Source organism: Bemisia tabaci, chromosome 9 (genome assembly GCF_918797505.1).
Source record: "Bemisia tabaci chromosome 9, PGI_BMITA_v3".
In the NCBI taxonomy this organism is placed as follows: domain Eukaryota; kingdom Metazoa; phylum Arthropoda; class Insecta; order Hemiptera; family Aleyrodidae; genus Bemisia; species Bemisia tabaci.
Genome location: NC_092801.1, coordinates 13,150,664 through 13,165,289, shown reverse-complemented (window position 1 = coordinate 13,165,289; position 14,626 = coordinate 13,150,664). Strand labels below are relative to the sequence as shown.

The following is a 14,626-nucleotide window of genomic DNA, read 5'->3' as shown; positions in this document are numbered from 1 at the left end:
ATTAATCGCTCCCTTGCGGATTATTTCATGGTTTGTGTTCTTATCTTTCAGTGAGCGTGACCTGATTCCAAGTTAACAAACACCACTATTCTGGAAGTTTGAGTTTGTGCATCAAACTTCCTCCCACTGGCCTGCCTCTCAGTGAAGTACCTTACATTAACGAGATCTTTTATCAGTCGCTGATTTTTTTTCTTCGTAATCATTGGTATGTTAACTTTATATATTTTATTACAAAACTCATTGTTCATCTCAGTACCTGATTGTTTTTAAAGTAAGTTCTATTTTTACTTTAAGTGTATTCATAACTACTTTAACTATTTTTAATATGACGATTCATCATAATTTTCATTGACTACTATTATTTTGCAGTTATATTATTCATACGGTGAGGCATATTTTGTCATTAGTATCAGTTTTTAATGGTTAAGTGTAAAATCAGCTGAGTGTAATTATGCCTGTATGGTGCCTTTTAGTGCAGTCATTCTATGTACTTTTGTAGTCGGAGTCAGAACTCATTACTCTTGGCAGAAAGTTTTGCAAAGACTTCGTCAACATTTAGGTTCGCAGTTAAGATAGTTGGAATCTAATTTTTGATCTATAAAGTTCTGACTAGTATAATATTCTTAATCTCAGGTTTCAATACCAATGATAACTTTTTTGTGGTGATTCCTGCTTATCATGCAGCATTGATACAGTTTAACTAGCGCTTCTCATCTTGCTCCCCTTTGGTAGATTTTATACTTTTTAACACCATACTTTTCTATACGTAATACAGTTTTGACTCTACTCCAAGTCAAGGGGTCAATTTACTCCAGAAGTTTACAATCATTGAAATAAGTTTTTTTTTTTTTTTTTTAGTTTTTTTTTTAGTTTTTAACAAAAAACTGAACCATATTTTCAAGAAGCACATGTTTTTCAGCTATGCTCAAAATTTTTCATTGAAGTTGAAATCATGTGAACATAAAAATTCAACGTTCAATTTGACCAATCAAATTTGGTTTTTTTGCTTTCGGATATTGTTGCTTTTAATTTACGGTTTTGAAATAAGAATTTTGGGAGTAAACCGGTGGAACATACTTCTGGTCATAATAGTTCCGTTTTTTTTTGTTAAAATGGAAAAATAAAATCGGTACTTTAAAGAAATCTGTTTGATTTTTCCAATGTTTGTCTGCTTCTGGCTTAGATTTTCCTTAAATTCCAAATTTATTCCAATGCCATTGTAATACTAAATCCCACACCATAGAAGTTCTGCAACGCTGTGTTTGAAATATATAAAACAAGTCAGTATGAATAAGGAAGTAATTGGCCTAATGCTGCAGGTTAAAAAAAATATTCTGCCTCAGATCGCATATTTTTTTTGTAGTTTTTCTTAGATTTTTTATACTTATTCTTGTTGACAATTTGTACCTATCTTGTATTCTTCCCCAGTCATCCCTCCTTTTTTTACACTGAAATGTTTTCCTTTTTGCCCTCATTTGCTCTCCAGGCAAATTTGAGTTTCGAAAGTTTCATTTCTCAAGCAATTTCTCACTAAAGTTCAAACATATGTACAAATTGAAGTTTTGTAAACGTTTTTTAAATTTTTTTAAATCTATTTTGGTAGACTTGGGAACCCAGCAGGCATAATTACCCCTCAGCGTTCAGTCCATATTTTGATTTGTCTCAAGTGAATTAAGTCTCAGACCGAACCGATCAAAAATTCGTAGATTTCAGGTTATTTTCTTTCCACCCCACCTGTCAAGCCCCTAGAAAACCTGTTCTTGAAAGACGGACATCCATCCAAATTTTCCTCCAAAAACGGTAAATTGGCACCGCTATAGAATGTTGTCCTCTACGGCTCGTATGAATATTATTCCAAGTATAAAATGTCATAATTTAATTCACACTAGTCATGAGGGGGGTTTTTTTTCCTCTCCATGCGTGGATGTTTCCACCTTTTCTGGGGGCTTAACAGTCGAGTTTTTTTTTTCTTAATTAATTTGTATTTTGTTGGATCTGTCAATTTCATACCGTTTTCTCCTTGTCTCAGTGTGCTTGAATCATTTTGTTTTCGTGTATTGTTATTCAGTATTCATACTTTTTCTACTAGCCTGGATCTTTAGCAAACTGCTGAAACTTTCGCCATTTATAATACGCTTACTCATCCGCAGCAATTTTCAGTGGCTAAACCTCCTTTTTCATTCCATATTATTAGCTGACACGGGTTAACTTATTTTTACTTGCTTTATTTGTTTATTTGTTGCCCTTAATTTCGAGTTTCATCATATTGCCTCTTTTACTGCACTTATGATATCAACAATGAAAGTACGGCTTAGATCTCTACTATGCAGGACGTTCTACTTACATACTTAAATTTTAGTAGAATCGATTCAATATTTTAATTACTTCTACCTGTTTTTGTTCCTTTTTTTTTCTTATCTTGATCATTGAGTATTATTTGCAATACAGCAGGTCTTTATGAATAGTCAAGTGATGCTGAACCGGATTTCAAAAAAACATTGATAACATTTTCAAGCATATTTCAGCCACTTAATCCTGAAAAACCAATGTAGGAAACCCTAGTCATAAGCCAAAAGCAAAGAGATGGAAAGCAAAAGCATAATATCTTCATCGAGTTATCATATCAAACAGTGAATTTTTGGTCTCAAGATGTTTCAAAAATAGGCAGCCGAAGTGCGCCTTTTCACTGTTTCTTTTCATTTTTTGCCTATATATTTCTAAACAAATCAACAAATTTAAGTCCAAAACAGAGCTGTTTCATCATTACTGGCACAGAATCACTTTTCAGTTTTCATTATTTTTCTCATTCTGTTTTTCTTTCTTCAATCAATCCGTAATTGCATCAGTCATTTTCAAAAAGACTTGAGTTGCAGAAATGAAAATGCAACAAAAACAGTAAAAACTGTGTTAATCGACCCATTTCAAATCTTAGATTAAACAGTGTGATTAATCTAATTAAATGCTTTTAATATATATTTTGGAGCTACAAGATTTGGAATGGGTCGATTTAAACTTTTTTGGGCGTTTTTCTTGTATTTTAATTTTGGTGCTTAAGCCTTCATGAGAATGACCAATTCAATTTGGTGTTGACCAAATTCTTAAAAATGTTGTGTCGAAATGACTAGCATATAATCTCAAATGCGTTTGGCAGAGAGATCGATCTTTTGTAAATGATTTACTCGTGTAAAACGATTTCAATACTATGATGCAGCGTTGAGAAAGAGGCAATATTGATGATTTCTTTGCTCCCACCTACCCATCTCAGGGAGCCAGTTTCCATTAGGGAACTGGCCAGATATTTTGCGGTTTGATGAAGATCCAACGTCAGTGTTTCATCAGTCTTGATAAATCCCTAAAATCGTCCGTAACAAACATTCATTGCAACTTTTTGCTGTATAATTTTACTTATTTTTAAGTTCAATCTAATTTTTTCTTAATCTCTGTCTCCTCGTTGATGTTTTCTGGAACTCTTTTTGTTACTTTACCTCACTCATTGGAACAAATAATCCGTTGACATTCCGATTTCTGTATTAAATTTTAGTTTAGTTTTTTAGGTTTTTATCTCTCTGCGTATTTGTTTGAACTTTTAATGGTTCTCTGCGTAAGTTGCATTCTATCCACCAGTTTTTCCACACAAGCCAATTTGCAGCTTGAATTTTTTACTGTAACAAGCAATTCAAGTCACAATTTTTCCCTAACTTTGAAAGTTTATCGGCAGATCCTTATAATAAACCTCCCAAGCTACTGACTTTCATAGAATTGTTGCAAGAGTCTGTGGCAGACATTTAAAGGACAAACCATTTTCAGTTTAGCATTGAGACTAAAAGCTAGAATCTGGATAGTGGATAATTTCATCCATTTCAGAAGTTGCGCGATAATTTTGTAAAATTTAGTTTTGTGATAATTGTCTTACATCAGCAATAATTTCACTCTCATTTCTATCTTTGTGAAACAGAAAAAGCCAATCTTTTAACACTACGCAGAGACCTCAATCGTTCTATGTTTTGTTAAATTTTAAATTTTGCAGATAAGTTTACAAAGAATTGATTCGTCTCAGGTTTTAAGTTAAGTTTTTAGTTGATTATGAATGCAAGTCGCGTATTGGGTGCGCGATGATTTTCGTTTTTTTGTCTTTTAAATTTTAAGTTTAGTTTAACCATGCTTTTTTTCCTTACATTTTTCCCTTTTCAACGAGTGTCACGCCCTAAAAATGCGCTTTTGTAATCTCGGGTGGCATTTTCATGCAAATAACAGCTCTCCTCAGGGATAGGCCACCCATTTCAGCTTTGCAGCGCCAATTCTAATGCAAGCAAGGAAAGGAAACAAAACCGACGTACCTATCTACTACTTTTTTCAAAAATAGAATTCCATTTTTTTAATTTAGTCTTTGCAGTAAACACAAGCTCATTCTGCATCTCATCCTGCATTGTTAACTCAGTTCAAACGTTCATTCCTCCGTTTTCCATTTCCCCCTTTTAAGTGGAAGCCTGTTTTCCGAAACAATTTAATCTACTCTTTCGCATAATGTACGTACATTATGTAGTTCCATTTTTTGCAGTTCCTATGGCTTTTTATTTGTTATGTACTATAGTAAGGAAAACCACTTGGCCCCTCCCCCATATATCGACTTGTTATTCTGTTAATGCTTAGTTTATTTTTTTTTTCTCTCTATTTTCTTTCTAAGTTTGTTGTTCAGCGCGTAGCATTGAGGCCACGTTCACAGGAAGTATTTAAATAGCAATCGGGTAATTCTTTTTCCTCTTTCCTCTCGTCTCTCTGTTTCGGAAGAAAATCATCAATTTGTTGGTGCCTTCTATTAGAGATAGCTTCTAGGATTTAGTAGTGTAAGTCTAACCGTCGCGTACAAATTATCATATTTTTTTACCACTTACTCTTCGTATAGAATCCAGTAAGTGGCTACATTGTCTAAGAATTATTGATAATATTGATTATGTTATGTAAATTTAAGAATTTTAATTTTAACGTTTCGGTTGGTAAAAGTTTTTCTGCACTCATGCTCGAAACATATATGTTTCTATTTCAGCATTTGGAAACATTAACAAGATTGAATAATGTAAGAAAGGTGTTTCTGAATCTAGAATTTATTTTGTTGGAAAATACCGATGTCAACATCAAATAGATGGAATTGCACAAGAAGGAACCAATTTTTCCCTCTTCATCAATGAGCCAGAAAAGTCTTTTCCTTTTTGTGTGATTAGAACAAACTGTTTAAGCACGAAGTCTCTTGATCTGATTAGTTTGTACCCACCAAAAATAAAAACTGTATTGGTTTTGCACCTACAATTTTTCTACAATTCTAGATTTGGTACAGGTTATCGCGGTATTAGCTGCTCGTAGATAATCTCTACCAGCAGGTAAATCAATTGAGTTTTATTTTTATTTTCAACAGCATAAATTATCTAAGCTTTGAGATTTTTTTCTCAAATGAAATCAGAACAAATCATTGATTATTTTTAACTCATTCTGATGGATGTGTGAAATTTCATGGTTGTGCTTTTGAATGGTGTTTTTAATCGATCAATCATGATCAATAATCTTTTTAATCGTGTTGTTGCACTTTTCCTGAGCATTTTCCAGTAAGTCGGAACTCCCTTTTTATCTGCAGATTTTAATTGTGATATTCACCAGTTTTTGGATCTATATTCTTTTAGCAAGTTTTGTTATCTGCAGTATTTTTATGTATCCGTGTTAAAAAATGAAATTGGCTTTCCAGTATGCACAGGTGACTTTTAGTTTGATGGTTGGATTTAATTCTTACTAACAGGTAGTTTCAAAGTATTTCTTTCTAGTATTCACTTTTAACTGCCAAAACTAGGGCAACTAAATGTATTTTAGCTTAGGTAATTATGATAGGAACTGAGGATCTGCAGAACCAGGTATGAACTCAAATAATGTTTTTGACATTTTAGCAGAGTTTAGATTATGTTGTTTCTAGACAACTGAAGGGAGACTGCTGTTCTAACGTTTACTAAGTAGCTTTTGACACAATATTTATGTCGAGAATTTACCCTAAAAGTTTCCAACATTTTTGCCTGTAGTCTAGGTTCTCATATGAAACGTATAAACCTAACAGTCAAACAATGATACACAGAGATAATATCAATAGAAATACTAAGAATTGAAAGGGTTTTTTGTTGACTATTGATTGAACTAATTAGCTTGATTCTGAGTTTCTTTTGAATAATATTTAAGGAAAGCAATTCCAAATTGATTATTTTACAACTTACGGTTCAAACCGAACAATTTTCCCCAATTTTTAGTCCGGATTTTGAATTGAGAAAATCAATTCTCACTTGAAATTTTCTAGGTGTCAAAAAAAAAAATCGAATGCAATTGTAAAAGATAGAACGTACTGCAGCAAAACGATCAACAGTAAAAATCTCCTTCAATTCAACTAATAGATCTCCGCTCCCTGTTAATCGATTTTTCTTGTCGTAGTGTTCCAAAATTTAAAATAGTAACCGCGAATAGTAAATAAATACCCTGCAATAATCGAATTTTAAGGCCTTGCACCACTTTTGAATATCCTTTACACCATTACACTTGCTCATTTCTGCTCAAGTCTAAAGTACCCCATTTGCAGCAGTTCTCGTTGATGCTCATGTCAGATTGCCTCTTACCTCGTCACCATTTCAATGTGTTCTTGCCGTTCGAAATACTCCTTTTATTATCTTTATTCAATGAGTTGCAGTGTAAAAAGTTGTTTAGTTATTGTGATACGTCTCATTTTCCTTGCTAGATTTTGTATCTCAGTTTGCACCATAATACGTTTTAGATAGTGTTTTCTAGTTGGAAACTTTTATCAGTCAAACAATACCTCCCTTCTTATATCTTCCACCATGCGTCAGTTCAACTTTTTAAGTTTCAGAACCAAGTCAAAATGAGATTCTGTTTTATCAGGTTTTTTTGTCTTATTCGGCCAAATATTTAGGCGGACCTATGTATGTATGTATGTATTATTTAACTAACCTTAGACATGGTTTCCTAATTTTAACTTTTCCCTCAGTAATTTCTACTTAATGATCAAAATGATTTACATCCTTACTAAGTTGCATTTCTTTGCCATATAATCCCTAAACTCAGGTTCTCTCTTAGTCATTAATGTTTAATATTGAAAAAAATCCAACCATCCTCGAAAGCTCACCTCCTTCGTTAGCTGAGAGAATATCAAAATTTGGCACTTTTTTAATAACCCAAAAAACACTGACCATGATTCAAAACCAGTCGATCAGAAGCCAATGTCTCGATAAATTTTCTATAAACTGGAATTTCAGCTTTTGATTCCAATGTTCTTTATTCAATCGTCATTTGCTGTTTACTTTGCAGTTAATTTACAGTTAACTTTGCTCACTAAATTATTCTCTTGCTCAGGAGAAGTTGTGCAGACGTCCAGAGTCTCTTGTTTTTGTGGCTCGAAACAATTTCTTGAGTTCCTGAGAGTCATACAGATGAATACCAGTGATTTTTCCAGAGATTTTTAGGTACTTTAAAACGGAGAAAACATTTTTAAATTTTTGACCAGGATTGAGTTTCCCTCTAGGGCCACTAAGTATGAATTTTTGGTGATAACGCGAGTCATAACCTTTCAATTTTTTTTTTTTTTTTTTTTTAAAAAAAGCAATCTCATCAGCAAAACAGATATGTAAATAAATGCCTGATGTCATTTTAAAACATTATATCAAAGGAGAGATTTATATTTCTGAATGACAGCCATAGGACTGAAGTCTAAGTGAAACATGACAAAGAAATTTCCCCTTAAAATGTTTAACTTTCGGAAATAGTAATTGTCGGTCCTTCTGTTTTCAAGTATCTTATTAGCCCTAGCAGGAATAGCATTATAATTTTTCTCTCCAAAATCGAGCTGGCTTAAACGAGCGAACTGGAATTCAAATTCATCGGGGGGTATATTGGATTAGTATTTGAACAAATGTAATAATATGAAAGATCTTGTTCTTCATTTGATGTTTTTGTAAGAGATGCGTTCTACAACTTGTTAATGTACAGCTATGGTTCTTGTAAATTGTTCCCGCATTTTTGTACATATGAAACGCTTCATGGGGGAATCCAAGCATTATTTCACTGTGTTTTGTCCAGCCCAATTCTTCATGTCTCTGTGCTTTTGACTCTGAGGAGTTATCTTTACGATTTGATGTAACTGTTAACGCTTATATTTTGTGGTTTCAACCCTCCGGCGCTTCAATTTGTTAGTCAAGCATTCGTTACACTCAATTTTATTTTACTCGTTTTCTTTCTATGAATCCTTCTTAAAGTGGAAGTTAATTTTCATTCTACGACAGTAGATATTACATTTCATCTCCGGTACACAAGCAGACTTTCTCTACCGTCATCAGCTACAAAGCTAAAATTTTGAGCAAAGTGAGTGCAACTATTTCAACGATTTAATTTCAACCCAATCAAAACTGGTTTGATGAAACAAAAAAGCTGAGTCATCCTTTGACTCTGCTCAAGGTCTATTGTAGTTTGTCAAAGCTGTTTGACCAAAGTTTGCATATGTAGACGAGATGTAATTTGAAAAATGAAATAGTGAATGTAGGCACATTATAGTTCATCCTCTTTGGATCATGCAGCTCAGTTTCCTTAGTGAAAATCTTAATAAAGCCGATAATATCTTGAAATATCTTGCCGATCTTGAAATTTTTTCTTATCTGAAGAGATCTTCTTCTTTTAACCTCATATTGCAACATCTCACAATCATAGATTTTCTAAGGAGCATGTGTCATCATCATTATTGACACGTATCTGGTTTCAGGACTCTTTTTGACTTTCTGACTTTCTTTGCACCACGGAGAAAAATCTATTCTTGCAACCCTGATCAAATGTTTAAATCTTCACTTAACTCAGCAATTTTGCATTTCCCCTAGCTTTTCTGTTTCAGGCTATAACTTTTTTTTTTCTCTTTTTTTTTCCTTCTGTATACTCTCTCATTAATTTTCTCCTATTTAGTTCAAGTTGGTATAATCTCAGGGATTATTTCTAAGCAATTTGTATTATTATAGTTAGAAATGTAGCCATCTCCCTATGAAGTATAAGGTATAGTTCTAGAACAGAGATTTTTAGCCACGTAAAATTAATCCGATTGTAATTTGAATGTGTATTATCCCAAAAAAGTCCATTGAAAGGGACACATCAACATGAAAATGAACGAAATATTTATGAAAAGGTGGGATGTAAAAATACTGATAAGTAATAAACAAAAAAGAATTAGTGAAAAAATAAGAAACTCAAATTCGTACTGTGAATCTTTAAAACGCCTCCCTCTTTTAAATGTCCTTAAAAAATCAATGAAAGGCAATTAGCTCATTTTTCAAAGGATATTTTGACTTTATTTTCCTTTCAGTTTCTTTTCGGTCACTTAAATAAAACATTGATTCTCCTCAAGAACTTTAAGTTAGTGCTATTTTTTATCAAAATAAATCGCTCATTCCCTTATTATTGTACAGTTTTTCTGCTGTAAGATATCCTACGTAAATTTAAAAGGAAAACGATTGTGACAAATGCTTGACAGGTTGTAATTCTCTGCATCCTCGCCAGTTAACTAGTTTGTAAATTTGTGGCGTTGCGGAGTCCCATGTTTGTAATCATCAACGCTGATCACTGTTAAAGTTTGCTACTTTTTTGAATACTTAATTTTACTTAATTTTTTGACTTGTTTATTTATTTTTTTTACAATTTTCTACGCATGTCAGAACAAATTTTTAAAAGCAATGTTGTTGTGTGCATCTGTGTTACTCAAGTTAGGTTGTAGAGAAAAATAGCTGACGACCTTTTACATTTGAATGGTTTTGAGGAAGAAAACTTCCGCATCTAAGTCATTTCCTAGATTCTGTCTTTTTGTAAATTCTAATACCTATTACTCAAAACTTCATTTAATTAGAACAAAGTTTTTTCTCTATCATTCAAAATCTTTCACTGAGCTGCAAGAAGTGTATGAGTTTTTTTCCTCATGAACTTCAATCCTTGTTAGATCCATGTTTTTTCTTGTTTGGTTTGATTATGTATCACTGTACTTTTCTTTAATTTCAAGGGTATTGAAGTTGCGTTACAATCGCATAGTTTCGTACTTACACTGTAATATTTTTACAGGCTTATTACCATCTCAATTCTTTGCAGTTATTTTAACTGGTGTTGTGCTATTATAAAAGATTAGAGAAAATTAAATTATTTTAGCCACGCAGCAAATTGAAATGGAATGCAAAATGTGAAAATTAATTTTAAATTATGCATGCAAATTGCATTTAAATCATCTTTGAATAAAAGTTTTGTGTTTGATCGGACTCGGAATTCAGATTCTTATCCAAACTAGTGAATTGTAACAGTTCAAGTAAATGAGTTTTGAATTTCTGTTTCATGTTGCAAATTTTGCTTAGTGACTTGATTAAAATTAATAATTTTAAATCACTTTGATTGATCAATTCTTGATTGATTTTAATTACGGTACGGGTCTTAGCTTTTTGCCCATTCTAGTCCACTAGCGAGTGTAAAAGTTAGCTCATTACAGCAAAACAATCCTCTGTAGCTATGCTACTAGTTTCAAAACACCCCTGCATTCCTAGTTTTTGAAAAATTAATAAAACAACCTCAATACTCTTCCATCTTTTATCCCTTTTTTTTAAAAAAAAGAAAAAAAATTATTGTTATTTTTAAGCTTGTCTACTTAATACCTTTATCAATGCTGCTGTAAAATTGTCAGTACGTATCTGTCAAATTTTTGTTTTTCTTACAAATCCTTGGATGCCAACACTTTTGAAAGCTGAGTACTTCTTACATAACAGTTTTTATCGACAGTTAAGTGGTTTTGTGATTTTGAATTTTGTAACTTTTATTGTGGGTCCCTTATGCCTTATCAAAATTTTCTTGGAAACTCAGTGCATTTAGACCAGTCGAAAGACTCTAAATTGGAACAATGGTGGATTTGTCGATGGTTCTTTGTGCGGTGCAGAATATGTATTGATCTTTACATTACCCCCTCTTTTTTTGTTTCCCTTTCTTTCGAACGGCTTGATGAAAGTTTTTTTCTTTTCAGTTCTCATGTTCGTTTGCCTTTTTGATTCCAATCAGTTTGTAATCTTCCCTATTAATTTAATCACAGCCGGAAGAATATAAGCAAGAAAATGTTGGTTTTCAAAAACTTGTCATCTCCTGAGGAATTATCTTGTAATTTAACTTTAATCCGATTATACTCCCTTTTATGCGGGCGATGCAAAAGAAAATTTACTCATGATTAGTGAAGACCATCTCATGACTTTCACTGAATCATTTTCATCCTCAAAAATTTTGATTCAATGACAGGATTAATTTATATCTTGACCATCCTCCATGTACTGTATATCAAGTAGGTAATCAAACTTGTTCGAATCAGCAATATCAAAAATTATGTTCTAAGTCTCGAGACTCTAAATTGAATTCATGGTGAACTATTTGCTCATTGGTTCTTTTCAGGGTGCAAAGTTGTTTTTATTGTTTTGTTATTTTCTACCCCCCCCCCCTCTCCCACCCACCCCAATGAAATTAAGAACTTTTTCTTGTTATAACATATTTTATATCAAAATTGAATGGTCTATGTTCTAGATATTGGTAACATTTTAAATCCATTAAGAGGCTCATGTAATCTGAAAAATTTATTTTTTCTTCTAATATTTTTAAGTGCAGGTTAATTTGATGGAAGCTGGAATATGCGTGACAAGTTTACATTTTAAACTATTGATCCTTGAAAGCCTTCAATACTGGAGTTCCTGTTTGAACATGCGCTGCATGAAACAGTTGACAAGTTATGAAACCAAAGAGCGACGCCAAAAACGACCGTTTTTTGGCACAATTTGGGCCAGAAGGGATTTTTCTGAAACCGGGCCCAAACGATACCTTACGATACCCTAAAACTCTGGTTAAAATTTTAGCTTGAGTATACGCACGGTTTTTGAGAAATGAGGGGGCAAAGTTGCCAAATCGCCATCACTCTGGACAGCATTTCTACAGCAAAAAGACGAGAAAAATGGACGAAAAAGTTACACCTTGGATGGGTCTCGGCTGTAAATGTTCTCATTGGGCCCCCAAGCATTAAACCGTGTTCAGTTTCAAAAATTTTGGTCGCACAGTGGTCCATAATGGGGAGAAATCGTCGACAAATCAGGATTCTTGTCAAATTTTTAGAAATGGAGGTAAAATTGTCGGTTTGCTGCAGTTTTCATGGCTAACAATGTTCTTATCGGTCATCAATGCATGAAATTGTGTTCAGCTTCACAAATTCACATCGCACAGTGGCAAAAATGGGGGATTTAGTGGACAAATTAAGATCCTCTGTCAAACTTTTTAAAAATGAAGTGAAACTGTTGGTCCCCAGTAGACTTTAGATCCCGGAAAAATTCTTTAAATTCTTTTTTAGACTATTTAAATATTTTTTTAATGTTTTCTCTCCATTTTTCCTTCTTTTTTTTAAATTTCTGAAAGTTTGCATATTTTATTGAGATAATGCTACAAAGTCTATTCTATAACAATGTTCTATAAACAATACGGTCTGAAATGTAGTAATAATTTAAAAAATTAAAAACATGATTTTTCCGGGATCTAAAGTCTACCGGGGACCAACAGTTTCACTTCATTTTTAAAAAGTTTGACAGAGGATCTTAATTTGTCCACTAAATCCCCCATTTTTGACCACTGTGCGATGTGAATTTGTGAAGCTGAACACAATTTCATGCATTGATGACCGATAAGAACATTGTTAGCCATGAAAACTGCAGCAGACCGACAATTTTACCTCCATTTCTAAAAATTTGACCAAGAATCCTGATTTGTCGACGATTTCTCCCCATTATGGACCACTGTGCGACCAAAATTTTTGAAACTGAACACAGTTTAATGCTTGGGGGCCCAATGAGAACATTTACAGCCGAAACCCATCAAAGGTGTAACTTTTTCGTCCATTTTTCTCGTCTTTTTGCTGTAGAAATGCTGTCCAGAATGATGGCGATTTGGCAACTTTGCCCCCTCATTTCTCAAAAACCGTGCGTATACTCAAGCTAAAATTTTAACCAGAGTTTTAGGGTATCGTAAGGTATCGTTTGGGCCCGGTTTCAGAAAAATCCCTTCTGGCCCAAATTGTGCCATTCTTGGCGTCGCTCTTTGAATTTAAATGATCTTGAATTTAATAATTGAATCCAATTTCAAAGCTAAATAAACTATTGAGTTTGCCAATTTTTTTGATAATTTTCATTCCAACTTTCAATATCCCATCTGCAAACTGTTTCTTATCATTGCCACTGATCGTCATTTTAAAGACTCAAATCGTAATTCACAAAAAGATAGGATACAGGGGTGTATGTTTTGCATGTTTGTGTACATAAGAAATTTATGTGTATATAAGAACAGTATAAAATGTTAAAAACTTAAGTCTGTTGTTTAAATTGCAAAAATATATATCTTGACATAAACTTCTCTCTCTTTCAGTTCTTGTTTCAACGTTATGTTATATTAAGCTCAAATTATTATTAATTTTTTTGTAAATATTAATTCCTAGTTTATAGAATCATGTAAAGAGGAAGTAATCTACTCACTCAGAAGTACAACCAAGGATTGAATTTTTTATTAGTTTTTTTTTTTCTTTCTCTTGAAACTAATCCGTTGATTGTATCAGTTTGCTTGTTCTCCAGAAATTGATATAATAGTTTTATCTACCTCATTGTATATTATTGATCATTGTATAGTTGTTCGTATTTTATTTTTTTATTTATGTAATAATAATTTTTTAATTGAATATTAAAATTAATTTTCTTTTTAAAACGTCTTACTTTCGTCTACAAGAATTCGGTCACATCACCTTTCCTATCGTACTCTTACACCTTTCTTTAGGTTCCTGTCAAGAGAGTCTCAGCAGCATCAGCATCTGAACTTTTGCCTAAGAGTTGCACTGCTGTATCAAGGAATAAAGAGGAAAAGGATAGAGGTTTTCGCATTTTCTGCCTCAAAAATCGATCAATTTTTATCATGATGAAAATCGACCGGCATCAAAATTTTAAAAATAAGTATTGAGTCTTCGGGGCTCCTCACCCCATAGGCCTATGGGAGGATGCAAAAGTAAATTACAGAAGTATAGGGAAGCTGCAATATTTAGTTCGTTATGCTCTACAACCAACAGTTTTAAGAGATATTTCGCATTTTTCTGGTTGAGGAAAACCTCCAATTTTCATCATGATGAAAAATGGACCAATACCAAAATTTTGAAGATTAAGATTTAGCATAGGGGCTCCTGACCATGGGGCCTGTGGTTGCTCAAACCTAGTCCACAGGCCTATGGGGGGGTACCAAAGTAGTCTTAAGATAACTAAAGAGAAATGAGATTCTAACCGTTACAGAAGAAGTGATTTCCGGTTTCTGAATCAGATTCTCTGATGTTCCCCTAAAATTTTTCATTCCCTGATGAGTCTTGGTTTTCCTGGTCTAGACACCATGGATTAGACTGAGAAGTAAGAAACCGTGGTTTGCACTACCACGGTGAATTTGATGAGCGACATCTCCATTGATCTTGGTTGTAGAAACTTGACGCTAAATCAGATCTCAAAATTTTTTGCTATCCGTAAGCGTGAACCGT

At 33.2% G+C, this 14,626-nt stretch overlaps 2 protein-coding genes across 10 annotated transcripts in view; one reads left to right on the top strand and one right to left on the bottom strand.

Annotated features, from left to right (window-relative positions):
* LOC109032110 (protogenin B) overlaps nucleotides 1–7,625 on the top strand; it is a 272,437-nt gene extending 264,812 nt beyond the window's left edge. For both annotated transcript variants that reach the window (XM_072304518.1, XM_072304517.1), the window contains one exon: nucleotides 52–7,625. The gene's annotated coding sequence lies outside the window, so the exon portion shown is untranslated. The remainder of the gene's footprint in view (nucleotides 1–51) is intronic.
* The window catches only part of LOC140225471 (uncharacterized), a 164,043-nt gene that overhangs the window by 131,382 nt on the left and 18,035 nt on the right, over nucleotides 1–14,626 (bottom strand). The gene's annotated exons all lie outside the window — the stretch shown is intronic.